The 8,985-nt window shown below is 35.6% G+C and overlaps 1 pseudogene; it reads left to right on the top strand.

Moving 5' to 3' along the window:
* The first annotated feature begins 6,137 nt into the window (after positions 1 to 6,137).
* Positions 6,138 to 7,215, top strand: LOC115958916 (annotated as a pseudogene).
* The last annotated feature ends 1,770 nt before the right edge of the window (positions 7,216 to 8,985 follow it).

The following is an 8,985-nucleotide window of genomic DNA, read 5'->3' as shown; positions in this document are numbered from 1 at the left end:
TGTAGTGCTCCAGCTTGCATGACTGTTCATCTTCTAGCATGCTTGGCATGTGTGCTGCGTCTGGCGGCTTGCAGCCGCGAGTCACCTGCGAGGCCCAGCCGCGAGTCTCTGTTTTCTTGCACACTCTTGAGCAATCTTCACTCTATCTCACTCACTACCCTTACATCAAACCCACCTAAATACAAGGTTACTAATTGCTGAATTACAAGCAAATTTGACACGGAATAAAGCCAATTAGATGGTTGAATAAATTCAACCTTACATAAACCACATCCATTATAGCAAAGTAGGCACATAAGGTATATAGAGTCAATCCTCTTAAGAGTAAGGATTATACACAGTTGTGATGCATGATTAGAATACAATCTAATCACAACATATCATGAAGAGAATACAAATCCTGCTCACATAATCATGATGCCACATTTGAAGAGGCATTTTTTTTTTTCATTTTTTGTATGATACCTAAGATTGTACCATGGGTAATAAATTGGGAAAAAAAATGAATTCAACAAACTATTAAAAAGGTCATACCCATTGTTTGAAGTTAATACCTGATTCTTCAAAAGAATGATAGATTGAACAAATTGAAAAGCATACCCCAAAGAGATCCATGTTACTTCTTCTAAAAGACCTAGAAAAGGAAAAAACCCAATTAACTATTGCTCTGTTTTGATCTTTAAAGTATCCAAAATAGACTGGAACTCACTTAAGGACTTTCATTCCATTCATCTGAGTTTTAACCGGACACCATAAATAGATAGCCACACATCAATTTAACCAAATACCCAAAACAAAACAAAAATAAAATAAAATAAAATAATAATAATAATAATAACTCAAACATCTTAATCAGAAATATAACCCAAAAAGTCAAATTAAAAACAATCCAGCCAAATTATTAAAACCTGATCTAATATAATGTATAAACTGAAAAGCAAAGAGAAAAACTAACCGGTACCAGTTCCGAAAGGACATAGACTTTGAGAGGAAGTAGGCCTTTATGTGAATTCTAATCTTGAGAGAAATTGAGATAGACCGAATCTCTCTCTCTATTGTTCTCTTTCTCGGTTCTCCTTGTATTTCTGCAACATATCTCTCTCTCTCAACCATATTTTGGCAGAAAAACCTAAAATAAGTATCAATGCAACATTTTTGGAAAGGGAAAGGATGGTGGTGGGGAAACTAATGGTGATGGCCAACCTTAGATATTTCTCTCTTCGCCGGTAAGAAGTTCTAGAAAAATTCAATGCGTACCTTCTGTAAATAGAGGATTGTTTTTGCTATTCGGTGTATGGTTTCGACGAAATCTGCTCTCTTTCCCCACACAATGGACTGCCTTAGATATTTCTGCGTTTCAAAGCCATCGGCCAAACTAATCAAAACCAGGATTCATCAATACCCACTTCAAGCGCTCCATCAACAGCGACACTCTTGACCGCTATCAGTGATGAAATCGAATGAATATTTGCTCATTAGAGGATAGTGTGGATTTTCTTTGCAACGAAGAAGTGATAGAGTTAGACGCACTACTCTGTTATAAATATGTGCTCTGGAATGGTTTTTTTTTTTTTAACGGAGGTTTTTTCTTTTATCAGATTGAATGGAGGCTTCATCGCCTCATCACCTCTCTCTCTCTCTCTCTCTCTCTCTATTTCTATCCTTGTGTGCGTAGTATTTTAACCGGTTAATTTTTATTATTTATAGAGAAGCTTTTAAACGGTGCTACAGTATTGCAAAACAACATAATTTATCACATTTAGCATTTAACTTATACGTGTCAGAATTTTAAGGGGTTATTTTTCCTAACGTGACAACACCTCCTTAAAGGCTTCTGCTATTATATATAGTATTAGATAAGCGGTTACAAGTAAATGAATCCCAATACCTTATACCAACCTACACTTGAACCTTTACCCCAATACCTAATTGGACTTGTTTTGTAGTGACAATCTCTCATTTTGACGCACGGCTCCTAGTACATGACTAACCAATTGTGCGGATCCCAATACGCGACTTCAATTACTAACTAAAGAAGGTTGTTGGATGCAAAGTTCTTCATTTCATCTAGATGAAGATTGAGAAACTCCTTGGTTACAAAACCCTATAATGCACAAACACAGCAGCTTCTACTCAAGAAAGATGAACTAGGGCAAATTCTGTCTCTGGTCACAATTTGCTTGAACAGACTTTGTTCAACACTTGTGCAACTTGTGTCACCTTCGATGGTCCTTAAAATAATCATTTTATATGTCTAGGGTTGTGAGAAAAGAAATTCCAAACACATAATCACAGATTAGAGTCAAAACAGAACTGAAACTCTGTTTTTCATAAACCTCAAGATAGCTATCTGTTGAGTTGTTATTGAGCCACGTGGCTAGAACAGCTCTTAAAGCTTGATAGATGCTAGCTGTCGAGTTTTAATGACAGACACTTTCTTAACTTCAATCTTGAACAGACTTGCATGGCTTTAACATTTGATCTTGAAACAAGGTTTCTTAAAGTATTAAACACATTCTAGATCTACCCAAATACAAGTAAAGTGCGTTTTGTTAAAGGATTAGTCAATTACATAAAATAGTGACATATGTTCCTAACATGTGAAACACATACGTCCTAACACCAGGACCTGACTTGCAAAATTATGAACTACAATGCCAATTCCTACCTCTTTGCTTTCATTAAAAATTGCGCCATCAAATTTTAATTTATATTCACCTGGTTTTGGAGGCTACCACCTGCTATTTCTTGTTGGATTTCTAGGCTTGCATTTGCACAGTGAGTCTCGGCTAGCATAGAACAGTTCCAAGTAAGTTTTGGCTGTGTCTCTAATCTTGTCCAGCGGTACAACTTGATCCTTGAGTCTGGTTTTGTTTCAGTGGACCCAGACATGCCAGGCGGAGACAGCAAACAACTCTGCCTTACCAGATTTTGATACCATTCAGTCAAACAGATCCAAGAAGTGTCCTTGCTCAGCTTCAAACTGATTGACCTAGCCAAAATTGACACACCAAACTTGTTTTATAGCTTCACAATCCCATAAAGCATGCTTCGTATCCTCATCACTTTTTCCACATCGTGGCACAGCGATTCTGAAATGATTTTTCCCCTTAATAGATTTGTTTTGGTTGGTAAGCTATTTGTACAAGTCCTTCAAAGTGTGTGTTTGATCATCCCTGGCACATTAAGCTTCCAAATTGTTGACCATATACCTGATGTTGCTATCAAGTTTAAGAATGAAGCTTCCTCTCGTCTTGCATCCTCACAAATAGCTTTGTACCCTGACTTCACTGAGTACACTCCATCTTTTTCCAATGACCAATACAAAAAATCCGATTGGGGAGATACAACTAATGGAATAGGTTTTATTTGTTATGCTTTAAATGGGATGAAACAAGAGTTAATCACCTACTCATTCCACTGACCAAAGTTCTACTCAATCAGATTATCCACTCTAGCCTCATTGCTTAGTGCCATGGGGGATGAGATGATTTTTCCTCCATTTGTTTCAGGCAGCTACCTATCTTTGAAGATTCTAATCGAATTTCCATCACCCACTCTCCATTTTGCACCCATGGAGATAACTTCTCTTGCCATCAAAATGCTTTTCCACACAAATGAACCCGCAGATTGTTTGGCGTAAAAAATGGTATCATTTGGAAAGTATTTTAACTTAAAGACACGATAAAACAAAGAATTTTTATAATGAATAAGTCTCCATACCTGCTTGGCCAGCATTGCATAATTAAACTTTGCTAACTCTTTAAAACCCATCACTCCTTCTTTCTTTGGTTTGAAAAGTGTCTCTCAATTTTTCCAATGGATCTTCCTGCATTCACCATGTTGTAACCAAAAAATTTCCAAATCAACATCTCAATGTCCTTGTAAAGACCCAATGGGAGTTTGAATCAGCCCATTGCAAAAGTGGGTATAGCTTGCATTACTGCCTTTAGGAGCACTTCTTTCCCTGCTTGAGATAAGAGTTTTTCCTTCCACCCTTGTAGTTTTTCCCAAACTCTATCTTTTATATAGTTTAAACTTGCTCTCTTATTATTCCTCACCATTGTAGGTAGCCCCAAGTACTTCTCATATTGCTTTATCTCCGAGACACAAAGAAGATTTTTATTGAGTTTTTTGTTGACTCGGTCATTGATTTGCTAAAAAATAGTGCTGCCTTCTTTGTATTTATTTGCTAGCCCAAAGCTTTTTCATAAGACTTCAAAATACTTTGGGTGGTGTTTACCTCTTCCAATTTTGCTCGACAAAATAAGAGGCTGTCATTTGCAAAAAACAGGTGAGAAATTTTTGGTCCTCACCTAAAAAGAGACTAACCCCAAATATTCCCTTCATTTACAGCATTATTTATCAAAACCATTCAGACCTTCAAAACATAAAAGAAAAAGGTAAGGATATAGAGGATCCAATTGTCTCAACCCCCTTGTTGGTACAACGTTACCCCTTGGTTCCCCATTTACCATAATAGAGAAAGAGACCAAGCTAATACATTCATACACCCATCCAATCCATTTTTCATGAAACTCCATATTATAAGCCTTACTCATGTCTAACTTCATAGCCATAAACCCTGTTATTCCCGTCTTTTTTGATTTCATATGGTGTAAAGTTTCCAAAGCTATTAAAATATTATCTGAGACAACTTTGTCAGCCTGGAAGGCACTTTGAAACTCAAAAATAATTAGAGGCAATAATTTTTTCAACCTATCTGCTAGCACCTTTGAAATAATTTTATACAAGATATTACAAAGAGCTATAGGTCTAAAATTAGAAACTTTCTTAGGACATTTAACTTTGGGAATAAGAGTAATATAGGTATGGTTCAAACCTGTAAAGATTTTCCCAATGTTCAAACAGTGCAAGACTACATCAATCACATCATCTCCAATATTTTGCTAATAATGTTGGTAAAAAATTGGTGACATTCTATCCAGTCCCAATGCTTTCAATGGTGCCATCTGATTTAGAGCTAATTCAACTTCAGCTCTTGTAAAATCCCCAGTGACCTCCTTGTTCATTTCTTCCGTTACTACCCACCCAATATGTTGTGTCACACCATTTATCTCACTCGAGTTTGAGGAGGTAAATAGTTGCTAGTAGTGGTTTTCTAATAGACCCGCCACCCTATCATCTCCCATGCACATCACACCCCTTGAGTCCTTTAAACCCAAGATACTATTTCTCCTAAATCGTTGGGAGGCTTTATTGCAGAAATAGCTTGATTTTTATCTCCTAAATCGAATTTTTACTCTTTTAAAGGACTTGTCAATAAAATTACCTTAATTTATATGCAACGCTGATTATCTGAGTGCAAGTTCTTATTGGTTTTTATCTAGACTCACAATTAACATCAATTTTTTATTTACCAATAATACTCACCACATCAGCAGTTTATAAAAAATTTTGTAAAAATGTTTGTATCTTTATCATTGTTTTAGTATATATGTAGTTACTCAAATCTTTCCACGGTGGAGGAATGCCATTAAAGAGGTCGAATCAATTTCTCTCTTTTCTCTCTACAATTCACAATCTCAAAAATAAATTCGGAAAAAAAGTTTAACTCCTATTCATAAGCAAAATTTATAAAAGTTCGTCATGCTATACTACCTTTCTGAAAGAAAGATTAATAGCAAGGATAACATCAAAATTCATTTTTAATTGGTTTCTTCTTAACTACGAAAGAATGTTAAGGTTTTAACATTTGATTGGCTTCTTCTTAACTACGAAAGAATGTTAAGGTTTTAACAAAGGACCCCAATTAAAAAACCAATTCTATTTTAATTGTTATTATTTTAATACTTAAGAAAGTTGGCATGAATTACATTCAGAATCGATGACAAATAAATTCTGATGCAGTAGTCATTAACTACATTGTAATTCAAATATTGAATGGCCCATTTTAATATGATATATATGTTAAATATTTAGTTCTTAAAGGTATTGAGAAATATAGAAGGGTTAAAAAGTTCTACAAGGTGAAAATGCATGTCTGAATGTCTGAATGTGTGTAGGTATCGGTGTTGGCCTTTTAGTCTTGCTTGTGGGAGGTTCTTGGATATATTAGGGACTGAAAAAAAGAAAGCTTATCCAGCTAAAATAAAAATTCTTCGAAACTATCTAATTATCAAGGTTCTGTGGAGACAGCCAAAATTTATAGTGCAGAAGAGCTTGAAAAGGCCACCAACAACTATAATGAGAGCAGAGTCCTAGGACAAGGAGGTTATGGTACAGTTTATAGAGGAATATTACCAGATAACAAAGAGATTGCTATTAAGAAGTCCAAAATTGGTAGTCAGCGCCAGGTTGAACAATTCATAAATGAGATCACTGTGCTTACTCAAATTATCCATCGGAATGTTGTTAAGCTATTAGGTTGTTGTTTGGAAATAGAAGTACCCTTACTAGTTTATGAATTCATCACAAACGAGACTCTTTATGACCATATTCATGATAAAGGGGTCATTCTTCCTTTCATGGGAAAAGCGTTTGAAAATTGCAGCAAAAACTGCAGGAGCACTTGCATACTTGCATTCTGCAACTTCTGTGCCGATCATACATAGAGATGCTAAAATTGCAAATATATTATTAGATGATAACTTCACAGCAAAAGTGTCTGACTTTGGAGCTTCCAGGTTAATTCCTCATGATCAAACAGAATTAAACACATTGGTGCAAGGAACTTTCGGGTACATGGACCCAGAATACTTCCATACTAGCTAGTCAACTAACAGAAAAAAGTGATGTTTATAGCTTTGGTGTTGTTTTGGTAGAGCTTCTGACTGGTAGGATGGCACTTTCTTTCAATATGCCTGAAAGTGACAGAAATCTAGCAAAGTACTTTGTTTTTGCAATAAATGATGATCGCCTATTTCAAATTCTTGAGGATCACATTGTCAATGAAGGTAATATTAAGCTACTAAAGGAAGTTGCTAATATTACAAAAAGTTGCTTAAGTCTGAGAGGCGAGGATAGACCTTCTATGAAGGAAGTGGCAATGGAACTGGAGGGCTTGGTTATCATGGAAAAACATCCTTGGGGAAATGCTAATGTCAATATAGAAGAGATTGAGAACTTGCTCAATGCACCTACACAATCATTCAACATTGATATTGGCACAAATTGTTCCAACAATACTACTACAGGGTTTGATAGCATGATAAACCAAGTATTGAAACCATTGGATGGCGGGAGATAATTGGTTAGTCCACCATAGTATACTTTCATCAATTGAGACTAAATGATAGAATTGGAGGTGCAATTGAACTTATGTATGACATTATATATTTGAATATGTAGATTGGCTCGTTTTGTGTATGACATTATACACATGTTGTAGAACAGATAAAATTTTGGCACATGGCCAAAGGAACATGTATTCTAAACAAAATGTCTTGGTGGTATTCTTCTTCTTTTTTTTTCTTTTTTTTTTTTAATTTCTTTTTTTTGACAATTTGATAATTAGGAGAGAGAAATTTGAATCTTGAATGTTTTTACTGAAAACATTAAGTACTAGTTGAGTTATAAAACTCCTGTTGTTTAGGTAGTCTTCAATATATCATCTAATTAAGCCATACTACTTGATATTCTACTTTCAGTGGTTGAGGTAGATTCCATTCAAGGCCCTGTATAGGTGAGCAATCATTTTGCCTATAGTTGTGATAGTGTAGAGAGATTTAAATATATGGCTTTAAATGTCTTACTAGTCTAGCTGTCTAGACTTAATTACCACAAAAAATAATCAAGATCTCAACAGAGATTGTGGAGACACATTCTGTGATCCAATGATTGAACTTTTTGCTGAAGCCAAGGTTGCACAAAACTAGCCTCAATTAGAAATCTCCATTTGACTCTATCAAAGGCCTTTTGGTGGTCTAACATAGTAGCTAGCATACCGTCCTTTAGGTTTCTCCTGCTGAAGCTATGAAGAATCTCTTGGAGCACTACTTCATTCTTTGTAAATTCACTCCCAGGGATACGTTCTAATTGATTAGGGGCAATTTGACTCCTTGGTCATATTACAATAAGCTTGATAATCATTTTATATACCACATTACACATGCTAAAATTCACTTGTAATTAGGCATATTTTAATCGTGTCTACTCCTAATCTGAACTTTATTACTTTCTCTACTTGAGGTTGCCTAGGCCTCCGTAATTCACATATGCCATATACTAGTAATTTTCAACTTACTGGTGTTAATTATAACTTACAAGATTACACGTGGTTTATGCCAATTATAATTATTAATGCTCCTATTGGTCAGAAAACACCGTGTCATTAGTCTCGATATTTTAATCTCAATATTAGAGTGGTTTCCATTTTGTTTCCAAGAGCACAGTTTAGTCTCGATCATAAGACCAATTTTGGCATTCACGTCAATACCAATTTGATATAATTTTTTATAGTGCAAGCAGGAGAATTTTTATCAAATGTGACAGCTAATATGAGAAATTGAGAGTTCGTCATTGTATATGTAATGATATTACACTATAAAATGAGCAAAGGTAAAGAGTCTTTCAAAGTGTAATCCAAGGGTTGGATCATGGATGGGTCACACTCGCTGACGAGGTCGGCCTTCCGTTTGAAGGTGATGGAAGAGCCGAAGAGATTTATGAGATATTGTCATATTGAGAGCAACTCCAGCTTAGAGCTAGTGACTCGGCTGGCTATAGCTAGGCCTGTACACGGTGCAGTGCGGCCAGTTATTGGAGGGTTTTTTGCACCACACCTATAAGGTGCGGTTTTCTCTTATGCTTGACCAGACCTCATCTATGAAGGGTTTGGCACAGGTCTACACAAGGTGCGGTGCACCATACCGGTTCGGAGTGGTTAGTTCAATTAGTTCCTCTATTTTCTTAGGAATCAAACACAACACAGATAACAACACAAACCCCATCATAATCATTCAAAAATTCAAATTTCCATAAAAAGAAAAGGAAACAAAGGAAAACACACAAATACAAACAAAT

Source organism: Quercus lobata, chromosome 9 (genome assembly GCF_001633185.2).
Source record: "Quercus lobata isolate SW786 chromosome 9, ValleyOak3.0 Primary Assembly, whole genome shotgun sequence".
NCBI classification, from domain to species: Eukaryota; Viridiplantae; Streptophyta; class Magnoliopsida; order Fagales; family Fagaceae; genus Quercus; species Quercus lobata.
This window is presented reverse-complemented; position numbering and strand designations above follow the sequence as displayed.